The sequence below is a fragment of the Monodelphis domestica genome, chromosome 3 (assembly GCF_027887165.1).
Source record: "Monodelphis domestica isolate mMonDom1 chromosome 3, mMonDom1.pri, whole genome shotgun sequence".
Classification (NCBI taxonomy): domain Eukaryota; kingdom Metazoa; phylum Chordata; class Mammalia; order Didelphimorphia; family Didelphidae; genus Monodelphis; species Monodelphis domestica.
In genome coordinates, this window is record NC_077229.1 from 127713906 (window position 1) to 127733760 (window position 19855).

Here is a 19855-nt window from a genome sequence, read left to right on the forward strand (position 1 = left end):
CCTACAACATCTATTCTAACTCTTTTCTTCTCTCTCAAATAGTTAGAGAATGTTTTGACTCCTGGAGTCAAAGAGACTCCACTGTCTCCCTCCATTCCTTGAACTATCTCAGGGTTGTTTTCTTCCCATCTAGTGAATTTGGTTTAATTTAACATTAACTACCATCTATCATGTAGAAGACCATGGAGGTACATAAGGTACCAGATACCCTATTACCTTCAGGAGTTCACATTCTTCTTTTTTTTTTGGGGGGGGGGCAAATGGGGCAGAGAGAACACCACATGTATGCTAGAGATACTACCTACCCAAAACAATATTTTGTGACCAAGATGAAAAAACTCCCTAGCATCCTGGATCTGACCAGGTTTCTGATCAACATAACCTAGGTCCTTGAGCACTGAACCTGAAGTAAGGAAAAACTAGAGATCAAATCCCGACTCAGCCACATCTTAGCTGTTTGACCCTGGACAAATCCTTGGTTAAAAGTCTTTAGGCAGGAATGAGAGGTGGTCCAGTTTCCTAGATAACAACACAGGGTTAGGTTCAAACATTATAATAAGGTTTTCTCTCAATTCCCCCAACTGAATAAGTTTTATCACAAAACAGAATTTGGACTAGACCTATAACTAAATAGAAAGGGAAGTGAGCCAGCTCCAGAATTAAGTCACAAAATGGAGTCAGTGTGGTTCACTCAATTCCCCAGTTCCCTCAGAGTATAGAGATTTCTATCCTCACATCCTGCAGTCTTTGGTCCAAATAAAAGGAATGAAGAACAAACTGACTTAGCTACTATGGAAAATATGTATTGGAGGGGACTAGAAACAAGAGCAGAAAAGAAAGACTTCAGGGTACTTGTTGGTAGAAAGCTTTGAATGCTACACTAAGTTTATTATTCCCTCATATATACAAAGTAATTGATATTGACATTGCTAACTCCATACATAAAGCATAAAACTTGTCTCTGAAGTAATTTCCATGGTGGTAAGACATTTGATGACAACACTTAAATTAATTTTTCTTTTTTATTCACCAGATACAAAAAGTTCCATAAGTGCATTGTCTATTAATGGTTTACCAATTAAATTGTCCTAAAAATGAAGATCAGTTTTCCCTTCTGAGGTATTAAAAACTACCCTGAACATGATATTGCTATATTTCAAAGTAGAAATTCCCTTCCATGCAATAAAAAAGAATGTTGACCCCTTAAATTTGTCTTGATATTAAGTATAAAATTACAAGGGAAGGAAATCATAAATCATTACCCCCAAATGGAATTTTTAACGGACCCTACTGGAAGAGCATGTTACTTACGCACCAAGGGTCCCCAAGTCAATGAGGATAGCTTTTGAAGCAGATGATTTAACAGAGCCTGCACTACAGAGAAAATGAAATTCATTGGAAGAAGAGTGAATTTTGGGAAAAGTTCACATGAAAAAACAGGCACCTCCACCTGTCAATTCCTCTACCTAAATATTATTAAATTTAGTACATATGACTACTGAGATAATTAATATTTTTAAAGATTGCACACAACTAAGTAACATTTATACAACACACATGTGAAAAGAAAGTCAGAAAGAATTAAACCTTACAGATCATATTTCTAAGGGAAAAAAAAATATATGATTCCACCTTCACCCAGGTAGAGCCAATTCAATTCAACAAATAATTTAAAAGATTCCTGCATATATTTTTGGCCCACTAATAACCATATACCTCAAAGAGGTCAAAACAGAAAATGTGTCCATTTGTCCCATGGATTCAATTATTATCTCTATGCTGGTGATTCTCAAATCTGCTTCATCAACCTTAATTCTCTTTTAACCTCTGGAATTGCACCTTTAACTTCCTTGCACATCTCCAGCAGGAAGTCTCATAGATATTTTAAACTCTGTGTCCAAAATAGAATTTATTATTTCCACCCAAATAGTGCCCCCTTTTCCTGGCTTCCCTATTACTATTAATGGAACCACCATTTTCCTAATCATCCAGGCTTGTAACCTAGTTGTCATCCATGACTTCTTACTCACTCTCACCTCCTCCCACCCACGCCCCATTCAATCTATTGCTGAGGTCTGTGGATTTTTCCTTCCTAAAATCTCTCACATATGCCCTCTTCTCTCCTCTTATATAGCCACCTGGATTTTTGCAAGAGCCTGGTAGTAAGTCAACCTGCCTCAAGTCCCTTCCCGTACCAATCTAATCAACTTTCAAAGTTATCTTCCTAAAGTACAGTTTTGACCCTATCATCTCCCTGTTCAGAAAATACCAGTGACTTCCTGTCTTTTCCAAGATTAAATATAAAATCTTCTGTTAAGCATCCCAAACTCTTCATAACCTGCAAACTCCTCTCCAATATTTTCAGTCTTCTTATTCCTTACACACACTCACACACACACTACCCTGTGCCTTGCAATGCAATGACATTGGCTTCCTTGATCTTTTTTGAACAAGACATTGTATTTCCAAATTGAATGTTTTCACTGACTGTCCCCCCATGTCTGAAATGCTCTCTGTCCTCATCTCTGACTCCTGGTTTCTTTGACATCCTTCAAGCCACAGCTAAAAACCCACCCACATTCTTAATTCTAGTAACTCCCATGTCGATTATTTCCAGTTTATCTCATACATAGCTTGTTTGTGCAGACTTATTATTTTAAGCCCCTACTTTCTTCATAGTAACAACTCTAAGACAGAAGAGCAGCAAGGGCTAAGTAATTGAAATTAAGTAACTTGCCCAAAGTCTCACAGCTATGAAGTGTCTGAGATCATATTTGAACCCCTGACTCCAGCCTTGGTTCTCTATCCACTCAGCCACCTATCTGCCCTGAACATAGTTGTTTGCCTCCTCCTCCTCTATTAGATGGTGACCTCGTCAAGTCTAGGGCCTATCTTTTGACTTTTTTGTATCCCTAGTGCTTAGATCAGTCCCTGGCACATACTAGCAGGTACTTAATAAATGTTTATTGACTAGGAGACTAGAGACTCACTTTGGTACAAAAATATCTATAGTGGCACTTTTTGTAGCAAGCAAAGAACTGGAAACAAAGTAGATGCCATCAATTGGGGAATAGCTACACAATTATATGAATCAACAGAATATTATTGCATTGTAAGAAATTACAAATATGAAGAATTAAGAGAAACTTGAGAAGACATACCAAAGCAAAGTGAAATGAAAACAACTTAAAGGAAGACTATCATAATCTAAAGGAAAATTCCATCAAAAGACTTCAGAGTTGAGTCAAAGTCTTGAGAAGAAATAGGCCTCCTACCTCTTGGCAAAGAGCTGCTTAACCAGTGAACTAGCATGAGATACACATTGTCAAGACATGGTTTTGCTGGATTTGCTCATTTGTTATAAGACAGACTTCTGTTGTGGAAGGTGAGTTTGCTAGCAAGTAATAATAAGAGATTGAGGATAGAGGGAGAGAAAGAAAAGAGAGCCAATAAAATTGGCTTCCCTTATCATTTTTCAGATGAGGAAACTAGTTACAGAAAAATTAGTGATTTACCTAAAGCCATAGAAGTAGTAAGTGGCAGAAGTGAGATGTGAACCCAAGTCATCTGAATTAATTTGATTTTATTAATCCTTATTTTGCTACAAACTGCCTATCTTTCAGGCAGGCAGTTAGTCAATAAATATTTAGTTTCTTATTATATGCCAGTCACTGTCCTAAGTGATGGAAGCACAAAAAAAAGGCAAAAGATGGTTCCTGCTGTCAAGGAGTTCACAATTTAATGAGGGGGGAAACCTACAAATAACTACGTACAAACAAAATATATACAAGGTAAATTGGAAGAAGGGGGGAAACATTTTAAAGGGGGAACAAGAAGCTTTTTTACAAAGGCAGGATTTTAGTTGAAGGCTGAAAGAAGCCAGAGAAACCAAGAGGCAGAGATGAGGAGGGAGAGCATTCCAGACATGAAAGACACCTAGAGAAAATGTTGCATTTGGAAATGAAGCATCTTGTGTAAAGAACAGTGAGGATCTCCCCGCTCCCACCATCTGGGTGACCCTTTTTAATTATGGGACTAAACTCATCAAATATCAGTGCACACTACAAGTCCACTACTTTTTTTTAACATTTTAAGTTCCCAACTTTCCAATGTAGTAGATGATTCAAAAAAGAAATTTCCCCCAAGAGACTCAATTAGGAAGTATTCCATTTGTAAAGTTCTTCACCTGAAATAATTGACACATAGAGCAGAACAGTGACAATGATTCCTATGTTTTCCCCAAGGAGCCTATTTTCAGAACCACTCTGATTTAGTCTCCTTCCCATCCAAACTCACCCAAATATCTCCCTAGTGTTCATGTCCCACCAACTAGCTGACTTCAAGTACACCTGTCATTCACCAATAAACAGGACAGCTTTGCAATTTATAGTTGGATTATATAAAACAAGTCATAGATAATAGAGATGGGCAGTTCTATGTATGTATAATCTTCTTCTTTTTCAATTCTATTTAGTATATGGACATGTTCATTTTATTTGATGTTAAGGTCAAAATTCTGAAAATACAACCAGAATAAAAGAATTAACAGGTCTATCAGACCTTATTTGGAATACTACATTCAGTGCTGGACATCAGGAATTAAGAAGGACATTGACTTTTTCACTTAACTTTTCTGAGACTCACTTCTTTCACTTTTAAACAGAAATGGATTCAATGACTTTTAAGGACCCTTTTTATTCTATATCTTTGAACATAAAACCATTGGTCTATCTGCAGCCTATTCCTAACCATATATCAGCTATCATTTAGTTCACTATCAGAATCCTGTTAATTATTTGATGGACTGATTAAGTATAGGATGTTGTTCTCGAAGCTGAGGAAAATGAAAAGTTTAGGTAAAAAAAGGAATCTTTACCTTCATAGAGCCTATAGTTCCTAGGATTTAGATATCTTCTCTATGCAGATCTTTCCATCTTCTTAACACCTTGCTCCTAAACCTGTACTCTTCTTTCCGGTGACACTTCTCTCCTGGCTGTTTTACAAACAAGACATACAGCATCTCAGATCCCAGCATTCATTCTCTCTGGCTGTCCCTTCATGCCTGGGATGTTCTCCATCCTCAGTTCCAACTATTGATCTCCTTCTCTAGCTTTGAGTTCCAATCAAAAACCTATCTTCTGTAAGAAGGCTTCCACAATTCCTTTTTTCCAATGTCTTCTTCTATGAGTTATCTACTATATATATACCTTGTATGTAGCTTGCTTTGCACACATTTGTCCCCATTAGACTGTAAGTTCCCTGAGAGCAGAAATTAACTTTTCCCCTTTTTTGCATACTCAGTGCTTAGAGCAGTGCCTGACATATAATAGGGTATCAATAAATATTAATTGATTGATTGCAATGACTCTTAGATTTATATATATTCATTTCTATTCCTCCCTCATCATGTCCCATGGATTCTGTTATCATCTTTATGTAGATTTATCAGTTGTGCAGTCTTTATTTACAATTTAAACTTTAATATTTATGCAGTTATAATATACATACATATATTCACCTATATATGGGTATACTTATATGTGTATGTGTGTATACATATATGTATGTTGGCAGGAAAATTCTGGGGAAAATGTGCATTAGGATAGCAAAAAGATAATTGTAGAAATTGAGTAAACCACATTGACTCCATCTTATCACTTAATTCAAGAGCTAGTGAATTTCATTTCTATTCAATTATGACCTTAGTCTAAATTCTATCTTTTGAGAAAATTTTATTCAATTATGGAAATTGGGAGAAAACAATATTGCATTGTTTGAACCTAGACTTATGCAGCTGGGAAACTAGACCGCCTAAAGCTGCTGTTTGGAGATCCTTAACCAAGGACTTAGGTCAGTGTTGGCAAAGTATTGGCATACATGCCAACTCCTGCACAGGGCAACTGCTCCATTCACCCCTCTTCCTAGTTCCAGGGGAAAATTTTTTTTTTAATTTAATTAGATGATTTAGAATATTTTTTCCACGGTTACAAGACTCATGTTCTTTCCCTACCCTCCCGCCACTCCCTTCCCATATCTGATGCACAATTCCACTAGGTTTGTGTCATTGATCAAGACCCATTTCCATATTATTAATATTTGCACTAGGGTGATTGTTTAGAGTCTACTTTCCTAGTCATAGCCCCATCAACCCATGTGATCAAGCAGTTGTTTTTCTTCTGGGTTTCTTTTCCCACAGTTCTTCCTATGGATATGGATAGTGTTCTTTATCATATGTCTCTCTGAATAGTTCTGAATCACTGCATTGCTACTAATAGAGAAGTCCATTACATTCGATTGTACCACAGTGTATCGGTCTCTGTGTATAATGTTCTCCTGGTTCTGCCTGCTCCTTTTGCTCTGCATTAATTCCTGGAGGTCATTCCAGTTCACATGGAATTCCTCCAGTTCATTATTCCTTTGAGCACAATAGTATTCCATCACCAGCATATATCACAATTTGTTCAGCCATTCCCCAATTGAAGGGCATCCCCTCATTTTCCAGTTTTTTGCCACCACAAACAGTGCAGCTATGAAGATTCTTGTATAAGTCTTTTTCTTATTATCTCTTTGGGGTACAAACCCAGCAGTGATATGGCTGGATCAAAGGATAGGCAGTCTTTTAGCACCCTTTGGGCATAGTTCCAAATTGCCCTCCAGAATGGTTGGATCAATTCACAACTCCACCAGCAATGCATTAATGTCCCAATTTTGCCACATTCCCTCCAACATTCCTTATTTTCCTTTGCTGTTATGTAAGCCAATCGGCTAGCTGTGAGGTGATACTTCAGAGTTGTTTTGATTTGCATTTCTCTGATTATAAGAGATTTAGAACATTTTTTCATGTTCTTATTAATCATTTTGATTTCTTTATCTGAAAATTGCCTATTCATGTCCCTTACCCATTTATCAATTGGAGAATGGCTTGATTTTTGGTACAATTTATTTAGTTTCTTATAAATGTGAGTGATTAGACCTTTGTCAGAGGTTTTTGTTGTATAGATTATTTCTCAATTTGTTGCTTTCCTTCTAATTTTGATTGCATTGGTTTTGTTTGTACAAAAGCTTTTTAATTTGATGTAATAAAAATTGTTTATTTTACATTTTATAATTATTTTTAACTCTTGCTTGGTCTTAAAATCTTTCCTTTCCCAAAGATCTGACATGTATACTATTCTGTGTTCACCTAATTTACTTATTGTTTCTTTCTTTATGTTCAAGTCATTCACCCATTCTGAGTTTATTTTGGTGTAGGGTGTCCAGGGGACATTTTTTGCACATGCCCTGCCCCTAAGTCCAGGTACCCAAACCAAGCATTTCCTCCATCTGCTCTCTCAGATAATGGAAGGGGTGGGGGGCAGATACAGGACTCACCAACAACTTGAAGTTGCCCTCTGGGCACCTGAATTTAGAAACCTTCCCCAATTCTTGACCTGGCTTATGTTGACTAGAAATGCAATCAGATCAAAAGATTAATATAAGGAATTATCTCATAATTGTACATCTCAAGCAACCCATATATCTTATCTGAAAACTGGCCCCATACTTATCAATTGGGTGTTGTTTTCTTGTTCTTTTGATTATTTACAGATACTTGAGGAGGAGTGAAACTCCTCTTTTTTCTAAATTCAGGAAAATTGTACCTACTGGATTTCTCCCTCCCAACTTAGATAATACATAATATTTCATCCAATTAGAAATTGGATTACCAAATGCTGTCTAGTTTCCTTTTAATTAATTGGTTTTATTTGATTAATTGCTTTTACTTTATAAAAAATCTATCTTCCCCATATTCATGGTTCTGCTCTAAACTGAGGAAGGGGCTAAGTTCCGATTTGTTGAGCGATCAGCATGAATTATTTAATAAGTCAATATGCTTAGAAGATCTAATTTTTGTTTTCTAAGTCATTTCATCTTTTTCTAGTTACAATGTATATGTGTGCGGATGTATATATAAATTATCCCCATGCAAATTATTCTCATATACACATGTATATATGGGTACACCTATATTTATATATGTGCATTTACACATGTTTATATTCATATGTATACATAAATTATAATCTCTACACAAAGTACTCAGATATATAAATATGTATTGCATGTATCTATATGCTCATGTAAATTTATATATGTGTGTGCATATATGCATATTTAAAATATTTCTTTGCAAATGACTGGAATATACACATTCATGCCTACATATATGTGTATACACATGTGTATATGTATGTATGTACTAATAGCTCCAGTCCTACTTTACCTCCTCAGTTCCAGTCCCACATAAAAATGGTATATTGGACATTTCAAACTTGCTGCCTGAGAAGCATCTCAAGTAAAACTTGTCTTTGGACAAAACATCATCTTTCTCTCCAAATCAGCCCACAATGTCCTTCTTTGTGTACAGTACAGAACACCACCATTCTTCCTTCCATCTACTATCTCTGTGCCTTGGCATTCCCCATCTCTCATACTCAAAACATACTCCCCTCCTCGACTCCACTTTGTAGAATCCTTATCATTCTTTAAGTCACCTACTGCAAAGGTTCTTAACTTGGGAGTGAGTTATTTTATTTTTAGAATATTTTTCCAACTGCATTTCAACAAAATTAATTTCTTTGGTAATTCTATGCATTTGAAAATAATCTTCTTCTTAACTGCCACTAAGCAGTTAAATATTATCTCATTTGATCCTCACAACAACTCTGGAAGGCAGGTGCTATTCTTAACCTCATTTTACAGTTGAGGAAAATGAGGCAGATAGCAATTAAATGACTTGTCCAGGGTCAAGCAACTAGTAAGTATCTGAAGGTGGATCTGAATTCATATCTTCCTGACTCCAGGTCTAGAATACTGTCCATTGCACTACCTAGTTTCTTACTCTGGTCTAAAGGTTCATAGTCCTTTACAAGAGTGCCTATGATATAAAAAAGAATCAGAACACCTAATTTAATTCAACATTCTCATTTTATAGACTCTAGTGACTTCTGGGATTCATTAACTCATTAACATAAAATAAAATCTTGGTCTAAGAGATGACCCCTGGTGAGTTCTCTATTTGAGTCCTGGGTCTGCCACTAATTAGCTGACTGATTTTGGGTGAGTTCCTTCATCTACAAGGTCTCAGTTTCTTCATCCATAAAATAGGATTGAATTTAAAAGACTTACCTCATGATATTATTGTAAGGAAAGTGCTTTATAAATTTTAAAGAACTATAGAAAAAGGAGTCTCTCTCATTACATTCCAAAGCTGCCTCTCCTCATGGTTCCTGTAAACGCCAAAACTGAAGGATAATTTTAGTGTTTTGACTTAAAATCTAAGTAAGTGGTCACCATGGGAAATTCCCAAATATGAAAATACACAAGTCAGCTGGGATTTATGGAGATTTTAATTAATAAAGAAAGAAGGAATTAAGGGAAGGAGAGAAAGAGAGAGAGAATTAATTTAAACTGCTCTGGCTCAGGCTGAGCCAAGCAGTAGTTAAAGGCTTAGGCCAAAGTGGCCTCCCTGAGCCTAAGGGAGAGAGAGTCAGTCTTTATCACTCACCACAAGACCATCTCCAAGCTGGGTTCTTCCACTCCGAACTGAAATTAGCCTGAACTAACTTTTTACCCTTCCTTTTAAAGAAAAATTTCTCTTATGTCACTTCCCCTAAACTTTCATGTCCACCAAACACAATAGATGCTTTTTCCAGGACTACCCATTCTTAGTTTTTATCACTCTTTAGTTCACACCTTCTCTGGTTAGATTACATCTTCTGAGTATTTCACACCTCTTTGTTAAGCTTGCCTTTTATATGTTACATGACCTTTTTGTGATTAATTTAATCTTTACAGGTACTTAACACCTTTTTGTATTAGATCTAAAAATAGACCTAACTTAATGTTCTAGCTTTACTATAAGGTATGAGTTAGGGACTTTGATTGTTCAATCGGGATTTTACAACTTTAGGCTTATAGGGTTATAGAAAGAGCACTGAGTTTGATGACAGAGGATACAGGTTTAAATCCCTGATGTGCTACTACTTACTATGAAGATTGGAGTTAGCTATCTCCTGATTGTAACAATGAAGATACTTAGATCTTACTTTATGGTGAAGATAAAATTGTAATCTCCTGATTATAACAATGAAGGTACTTAACTCTTACCTTATAGTGAAGCTAGAACTTTAAGTTGTCTATTTTAAGATCTTCAAAAAGGCGTTAAGTAACTATAAAAGGTGAACTTCACAGGGGCAGCTGGGTAGCTCAGTGGATTGAGAGCCAGGCCTAGAGATGGGAGGTCCTAGGTTCAAATCTGGCCTCAGATACTTCCCAGCTGTGTGACCCTGGGCAAGTCACTTGACCCCCATTGCCTAGCCCTTACCACTCTTCTGCCTTGGAGCCAATACACAGTATTGACTCCAAGACGGAAGGTAAGGGTTTTAATTTAAAAAAAAAAGGTGAACTTCACAAAGAAGTGTTAAGTAACTCAAAAGATATAATCTAATCAAAGAAGATGAGAACTAAAGAATGGGCATTCCTGGAGAAAAGTTCTCTGATGTGATTGATAGACATGAAAATTTAGAGGAGGCACACAAGAGTAAAAGATCTATAAAAGAAGGACAAAAAGTTCAGATTGATTCAGTCATTGTGAGAAAGTACATTTGTTCAGACATTTCGAGCACTGACTCAGAGGAAGACCAACATCCAGACTTCTTGAAGACTGTCACCATTGGTGAGTTGAAAAGCTGACTTAGTGACCCCACCTTTCTGGAGTCATGAAGCCTCCAGGAAAGGCCCAAACTTCTTGAGACTCTCTTCCCCTGACTGGGGCTTGGAAATTCTAACTAGAAACCAGTTTTCTCTCTCATTTCTTAAATATCTTTCTCTATATTAATTAAAATCACCATAAATTTCCAGCTGACTTGGGTATTTTATTTGAGATTTCCTCTAGTGACCAAAATTAATTTAGATTTAAGTCACAACCCTAAAATTATCTTTACATTATGTAGCCATAGGCAAATAACCTCATATCTCTGAGACTCAGTGTCTTAATTTGAAAAATAAGGTCGTTAGATTAGATGACCTGGACTGAAGGCAAATTCCTCCCTTAATCCCTCTCTCTTTTATCCCTGAACAGTAGAGGCTGAGTTATTAAAAGCAAATGAAAGCATAATGTCAGGCTGCTCTCAAGTTTTCTAGAAGTCAGATTTAGATTTGGGTAGGGATAGGACCACAATTTATATTTGAAACAATGGGATCATAATCAGACTGTCTATGGATCTCCCCAAGGGTAGCCTCTGAAGTATTCAGAAGAGCTACTTCTTTCTTCCCAAAGTCATATTTCATCAAAAACATCTGCTGTAGCTCCCTGGAGGACCAGACAAAGAACTTCTATCCTCAGTCTTGGACTGTTGTCTCAGTGTGCCTCATTTTGCCCACTCTCAGAGAGTCAGAACAGCCTCTGCCTCAGACATTGAGAGACAATAGGACTGATGGAGCATGAGATGAGGTATCAAACTACAACCCCTCTGCCAAGAGTTTGCCATAGAGAATCTTTTCCAGTTTGATCAATTGTTTTGAATTGTCTCTTCCTCCTTCCCCAACTTCTCTCCTTTTTCCAGGCCTTTCTCCTCTGGGAGAAAGGAGACAGAAATTAGCTTGTGTTGTACTTGTAAGTATAAATAAAATTCACCGAGTCATTGGAAAGTTTAAAAATCTTAACTGATCAACCTGCATAGTTTGAAGCTAATAATACATCTCTCTCCTCCAATCATCTTCCCCCAGCCTATCCACTTGAAAACTAAGAGAGGTGTATGCTATCTGATTGTCCCCTATTTTGCTCTCCCCATCTTTATCCCAAGTCATATCTGTCTCATTTTATTTAGTTTTAGGATCTTCAGTATTCCTTAATACATAGTACCTTTTCTGTAAGTGGCATTAACCAATGTGAAAATAAATTGGCAAGTTATAAAAATAAAATATTTAGATGAAAAAACTGTTCCAACATAGGTTCAAAACTTTTCAAAACTCAAATCAGCCACTTTACTTCTTATCTCGCAACTAATAAAACAATACTTATTTTCTAATATCATCCTTACACCAAAAGAGCCCACTGAATGCCCTTTGTGGTCTACTATTGAACACTGAGCTCAGAAAACCTAGGTCCAAGTCTTAGCTACTAATAATTAGATGCATGATATGGAATGAGTTCATTCACCTATATCTTATATATGTTTTTTCAACTTTAAAATGCAGATGATATTTACAGTACATGCTTCTCAGGCTCTAGGTATCAAAGAAGTATTAACTATCATTGCAAAAGCACAAAATTTTAGAAACAGAAAGAATCATATATAGGTGAATATATGGACCTATATCACATAAGATATGGGTCAAACATATATGCAGTTTCATCAGCAATGAAAGGGAAAAAGTTAAAGGATATCTCTGAAGGGCTCTAATAGAGAAGAGGCTACCTACAACAGAACCAGGAGCAATGAAAGGGAATTGTAAAGGTTTGATGGTAAAAATAAAATATAATTAAATTAAATTAAAATATCCTGGAAATTGGAGCTGTCCAAAAAAGGAATGGACTGCTTTGAAAGGTGGCAAATTCCCCCTCCAGTAAAGCCTTTAAGCAGAGGCTGGAGGAATACAGGTATCCATAACTTTTCCCATTGTAGTTTTCCTATATTGTGAGTCAGTATAAAAAATTAAATGAGAATTTGGGGAGGAGTCTTATAAAACCTGAAGATGGCAAATGAAGGTCAGCAGATGACACAGAAAAAGTTTAGAAACAGAAATGTATAAATATGTTATTTTAAATATAATTTTTATTATCCCTTATATAGTATTATATAATATCAACATATATTTTATACCATAAATGTATAGAATTTCTTGTTAAAAGTTGAAATAAGTAAAAAATTGAAGTTTGCAAAAATAGGAAAACCAGCAGATGACACATAAAGGTTAGAAATGTAGAGATATTTTAATACTGACCTACATATAGCCTATAAACAAATATTTAACCCAAATTTTACAATAAGATACTATAAACACTCCATAAAAGAAAAATTAAAAATTCAGACTTCTTCTCTGGGTATGGAGAGCCAAAAGTTTTATGTGTATTTTCCAGAACATGGGGGTGCCACACCCCAGTCAGGATTCTTTTTGCGTATGACTAGATGGCTGCTGGAGTCCTTTCCAGCTTTGAAACTCTGTGGTTCTCTGAATTGATGTAAGCTAGATTCTACATTAAATTTCCTGTCTGATGATCAGTTAGACTATCCTCTATTTATATGAAAGCTTTGTCAGAAATATTCTAAATAAGGATCAAACATATCTGAGTTAGAGATCAAGGAACATGAGAAAAATCAGAGAAATTCTCCACCCACCTCACCTCCACCACTACCAAGGATAGGAAAACTCACTATGGATATAAAGTTTCAGGAGCCCCAGTGGCAAAATCAATAGGCAATGTACAAGTACTTATGTCAAAAGAGTTAGCCATAAGAGGTGCTGAGAAAAGCTAGAAGCAAGGTTAACAGTGAATTGTGGATCCTTGTTCTAACAAATAGAGGGGAAAGGGAATTTCTCAGGACTTTTCAAAGATTGTGCTATGAGGAGTTCCTACCAGTCTTAAGAACTGACAATGGATGTACATTATGTGTCTCTCCTAGAAAATGTTAGAGGGCTCTAGGAAAATACCTCTCCCCTCTAGGGATCAGAAAAGAGGAAGTGTTCTTTGAAAGAATTAAAGTACTGGGGCAGCTGGATGGCTCAGTAAATTGAGAGCCAAGCCTAGAGATGGGAGGTCATAGGTTCAAATCTGGCCTCAGATACTTCCCAGCTGTGAGGTGGAGCAAGTCACTTAACCTCAACTCCATGCCTAACCCTTATCACTCTTCTACCTTCTAAGACAGAAGGTAAGATTTTAAAAAATAAGAATGAAGGACACTGTCTAGTCCTGGGGAAGATATAAAAATAAATCACGCAGGGTATTAATCCTCATGGAAAATGTTCTTTCATCACTATTTCCCCTTGAGATATGACCAATATAAATTTGGAATTATATTTCTTTTTGAAATGAAAAATTAACAAGTCACCTTTTTGGTCTTCCACTGTCATCACCTGCCTGTCACCCTCACTGACATCCCCTCCAGCATCAGGTTGGAAACAGCTGTCCCTAAATAACTACACAGGTCAACATTGTGCCTTTTTGGAATAACTTGGTCCCTTTCAGTAAGACTTTTATCTACATATTTTGTCAGACCATTAAATGCTTATTGAGCTCTCTATATATTCTAAGCATGGGACCAAATTTTAGAGACAGAAAGAAAGGCAAAAATATTATCCTCACCCTTAAAAAGCTCACATTCCTATGGGACAAACAACCTGCAAATAACTTTGTACCTACAAAATATAAAATTTGGGATCAAAGTAAAAATTTAAGTATGTTCAACTTGACATATCTTAGGTGGTGGTTGTCTTTCATACTTAAAGAGGACCAAAATAACATTATTAGGTTGGGCTCAATATACAATGTATCTGACTATGACTGATCAGACCAAGAAAAGTTTGGAAGGTTCTACCATAAGTAGGGCATAAAAAGCCTGTTAGACCTGACTGACAGACGTTCGATGCAAGGGACAATATGAGACCAGAGAGGGGTGATACAGCAAGGTTTATTAGGCACAGCAAGACAGAGGGAAGAGACCCAAAGCTGAGAGTTAGACAGGGGGTTACATAGGTTTTTATGGGTTTGGGAAAGTTAGGGGTGCAGGTTTTAGGTAATCTGGGACTTGTCTCATGCACTGTTTTGGGGTGGGAAATAGCTGGTTGCCATGACTGTATGGTTCCTAACATGGTACATGCAGTATAGGATCAGAACATTAATCCATCATGGATCTGTTGGATCATAGCATGGGAAGTAACAGTGTCCTATGGTGTGGAACAATTGCTTTGTTCTGGAGTTCCAGCAGGTGCAGGGGAAGGTCTGGGGTGGGGGGGCAGTGCATGCTAATCAAGGAAAGGAGAAAGTGGGCTTTGATCCCATGATCTGTCATAGCCCATATGAATATTTGGGATGGAGATGTCTATAAATGTGTGCATCTTATATTTCTTTGGGCTACTGCAATTCTGCTTTGTTCATAGAGCACAGCACTTTCTTTGATGTGAGCATGCTATACAATGTGTCACAATCACATTAACATTCTTCTGAGATACCTTGAGAGTGTCCTTTTGTTATTTCTTGTGCCCTCCATGTTTGCTTTGTGTGAGTTCTTGGGTGAATTTGGCATTTGAACAACATGGCCAGCCCATTGGACTTACACTCTCTGAAGTAGAATCTGATTGTTTGGCAGTTCCATTCAAGAAAGGACCTGTGCCCAGTTCATTATCTTGCTGGGTGATCTTCAGAATTTTCTTAAGAAAATTCAAATGGAAGCAATTCAGTTTCCTGGCATAGCTCAAGTTCACTGTCTAGTGTAATAATTAAAGTAGTGGAAGACATAAACTGTTACAGATAAAAGAGTGGTTTGTCTTAAATTGTGACCACAAAAATATGGTTTCAAGACAGTGTCTTGTTTTAAATCAAAATATAAAGTGGTCGCCAGGGAAAAATTCCCAAATATGAAATATACCCAAGTCAGCTGGGTTTTATAGAGATTTTAATTAATACAAATGAGGAATTAAAGAAAGGGAGGGAGAGAGAGAGAAAGGGAATAATGAGAAAAAAGGCGAGGCCAGCTTAGGCCAGCCTTAAGAGAGAGAGAGATCAGTCAGTCTTTTATCAACTCACCACAAGATTTGTCCTTCAAGGCAAGATTCTAATGCTCAGAGAGACACCAGTTCAGCTTTGAATGCAAGCTCAATCTCCATAGAGAGAATTCTTCTGAGACAGCCCGAGAGAGACCCAAAGCAGCTTTGGCCAGCTGCCTCCTCCAATTCAGCTTTCCCAGCTGAATCTCCCGAGAGAGACCTGAGAGAGAGTGTCCTCTCTCAGCTTTTTATCTCCTTTTAAAGGGAATTTTCTCCTATGTCACCTCCCCTAAGTTCTCACATCTACCAATCACAGTAGATGTTTTCCAAAGGACAGACCATTCTTAATTCACACCTAAGTAGACTTAAACTTTTGATTAATTTCACACCTGAAAAAAACTCTGAGTAAGTTCTCACCTCTTTGCTCCTTGTAAATTCACAAGTTGCCTGACCTTTATAGGTACTTAGCACCCTTTTGTATTAGATCTAAAAATAGGCACAGCTTACGAACTTTTGCCTCACTATAAGTATGGGTTTAAGTATTTTTCATTGTTCAGCAAGGAGTTTCTTCCCCTAAAGCAAGCTTAAGTAGGGGTGGAGTAGAGGTTTCACATTCCTGATCTAAGTTCCTTCATTGTTTAAAAGGGGAATGGTCTTAACCAAACCTTATGAAGTAGGGTCTGAGAATTTTTGAGATTCACAATCACCCCTGATGATCATTGGGAGACTAGTCTCCCCATTGATCATTTAACATAATCATCTTGTAGTTCTAAATGCACTTCTAACTATAGATATACACAATATTCAATTTTCTAAGAGGAAATTAGAGTAGTGAGGGAGGAATAAAAAAGCAAGTAAGCAAAACCAATGTTTTGCTAGGCGCATTGACAGAAAGCCAAATTGGGGCAGTCCCTTTTGGCATAAATGTGTACATTTACAATAAATGTTCAATCAATGTTCAATTCAATCAACCATATCCAAAGTTCATTCTTGATCTTCTTAATGTAGTATAGATTTTTTGCATCTTTCTGCAACAATTCTTTCTCTGGATTTAGGAATTATCAAGCTTCTTCCTTGAAGATCTTTTTGCGAACAAAATCAAAATCTTGGATTTTTATAAAAATACAATCTCAAGAAAAAATCAAAAATCTTGGATTTTAAATTAAAATACAGGTTTCACAGGAATGTAACAATAAGATCAGAACAATAGCTCTGGTAGACAGTCTAAAACCTCATCTCCTGTGCTTTTCTTTGGAATCTCCCAAACACTGAGCTAGCTCTGGCAATGAATGCATCAACCTCATCATCTATGTGTACATACCTGGGAAGTATACTGCCATGGTTAAAGAACTTATCCACAGCATTCAAAATTTCTCCATTTGCTGAAACTAGTGATTCCACATATGGATGAAATGGTGCTGGTGGGCTTTTTGTGTTAATTATCAGGCCAAAATTAGCACAAGTGCCAGAGAATAAATCCATATTCTATTGAATCTTAATCTCAGAGGCTGCATTGTATGTACAATCATCTTCAAACAGAAAGTTAATTTTCAAGGTAAATAATTTGCTATTAGTATGGTAAGCTAACAATGCCATTTTCATCCCCATTGAAGGTTTCTGACAATATCGTTGAAAATATCAGGCTAAAAAGCTTAGGAGCAAGCACACTCTCCTGCTTTACTCCATTGGTGACTGGAAAAGCACAAGAGCATTGTCCCTTATCCAGAACCCATATAAGCATGCCATCATAGAGCTAGGGTATAATACTAATGAACTTCTCCAAGCAACCAAATTTTGCCATCATTTGTGGCATGGAGAATTTTAAGCTAAAAAGATAGAAAAGATCTTATTTTACATTTGAAGAAACTGAGGTTCAAGAAAGTTAAATTTATTCTCCTGAGGTTTATCCTCAGGGTCAGAGGTGGGAATTGAACCTAGATCCTCTGATTACAAAACCAGTACTCTTTCCTGAGTTTGAATCCCACCTCTGATACTTTCTTGAGGTAAAAACACAGGTGAATCATTTTACTCCATTTGAACCTGATTTTCCTGATCTATGAAATGGTGACAACAATGCCACAAGTAACTAGCTACCTCACTGAGTTGTTATGACGGTTAAATGAAAAATTATATTAGATCACTTTGCAAACCTTAAAGCACTATAAAAATAGAGCTGTCAGCAGCAAGTCTCCTTGACTTTGGCACTACATTTGGACCAACAATGATTTTTTTACTATCCCCTTCTATTTGCATAATACCCAAATCTAACACTTCATGAAACCCAGAGAGGCTAGATCACAGCAATAAATATACACAAAATCTATAGTCAGGTATCTAGGTGGCATGGTGGATAGTGTTGATCCTGGAGTCAATAAAACTTCAGTTCACAAGTAGCCTCAGACATTAGCTATGGAACTCTAGCAAGCCACTTAATCTCTGAGCCTCAGTTATCTCATCTGTAAAATAAGGATGATGATAGAGCCCACCTCTTAGAGTTGTTGTCAGGAACAAATAATATATTTAAAGCTCTTCACTTTAAAATATTATATAAATACTTGTTATTGTTTATTTCAAGATGCATGACTATGGCTAAGGAACAAGTTCTTCTTCCCTTTCCATTTCTAGGAATATACAGAGACAACCAGCTTCATTTCAGAAAAATCTTTGAATTGCTTATCTCTTTCACTTCTCTTCCACTGACAGAGCTCTTCTCTCACAATCTACAGAAATGTATTTGCTGATATTTTTAGACTATTGCTACTGACCAATCATGATATGAAGAGGTAGAAATGGAGCTCCATAAAATCTCTGGTAGCAAAAAATAAAAATAAAAAAAAACAACTCCCAGAATTGGACTAGGCAGTATCAAAGGTCAATTCTAAGGTTTGTGACTCAACTATGTCAAACTAGTATGTTTGGAGTATGGAGGAAAGTCCAAGGACTATGAAGGCATGAAAGAATCTTTGCAACCTTCAGGAAGCAGTTTGGTATTCTATTTTTTTAAAGTGATGAGAGCTCTGTTTGTCTGGCTTTGCACTTTTCTTTGATATGTGGGAGGGAAAGTTAGGTAGGGAAGGCAGTAGAGACCATGTGCACTCTGCAGGCAGGCAAGTTTCATCAAGTAAATGAGAGCAGAGGAGCCAGAGTGAAGGGATGGGAAGGGTCCTGTGGTGACAATGATGACAGCAAGAAATGTTAGCCTACTGAGGAGAGAAGCCTGTCAAGAAGTACAAGTATTTAGAAATCAGCTCACTCTTTCCATAGTACATGGGAAGAAGCAACTATCTTTCTCAAACTTACAACTTGTGAAGTTATTGTTTAGTTGTTTTCAGTAGTGTCGGGCTCTTCATGACACCTTTTGGGGACTTTCTTGGTAAAGATACTGAGTGTTTTGCCATTTCCTTCCCTAGATCACTTTACAGATGAGGAAATTAAGGTAAAAGGGGTTAAATGACTTGTCTGGGGTCACACAGCTGTTAAGTATCTGAGGTCAGATATGAACTTGGGTCGGATTCCAATCTAGGTACTCTCCACTGTGCCACCTAACTTCTCTACCTTGCAAAAACAAAGCGAGGAAAAGCACATTATTTAAGGCTAACCTAGTTTGATATTTCTCTAAGATGGAACATTCATAGTATGAAAGTGAAAACAAGAATGGTCAAAATTAAGAGAAATCTCCTGATTTATTGAGACCAAGTTTATAATTGTAGAATGAACCAATGATCTAAGCCCTATCCAAAAGAGGGAGTGGTACATTTCATTTTGGCAAAGAGTATTGTGAAATTAGAAAAAACTTATTTTCATCTTATACTTCAATAGAAGAAAACAGTTGACCAGGAGGCTTGGAAAGATGAAATCAAATAGAATAGTTTAAAAATTAAATTCCATCTAAACAGGGACTAGGTAATTTTCTTTTAGTTATACATATAATTCCCTTTCCCCTATGTGAGGTACTTACACATTCTTGATTTTGTACATAGTTTCTTTCCCATTGTAAATGTGAGAATTAATTTTTCATAAACTATATGTTAAATCTTATATCAGGACTCCAGAATAGAAAGGACCCAAATCAATTCCTGTATATTAGGGAGAATTGCTGTGTATGTCT

At 36.7% G+C, this 19855-nt stretch overlaps 1 long non-coding RNA gene across 1 annotated transcript in view; it reads right to left on the reverse strand.

The window, feature by feature from the left end:
• LOC103092418 (uncharacterized) overlaps nucleotides 1–19855 on the reverse strand; it is a 126033-nt gene that overhangs the window by 92955 nt on the left and 13223 nt on the right. The window contains exon 2 of the long non-coding RNA XR_008917501.1: nucleotides 4877–4993. This is a non-coding gene — a long non-coding RNA (uncharacterized LOC103092418). The remainder of the gene's footprint in view (nucleotides 1–4876; nucleotides 4994–19855) is intronic.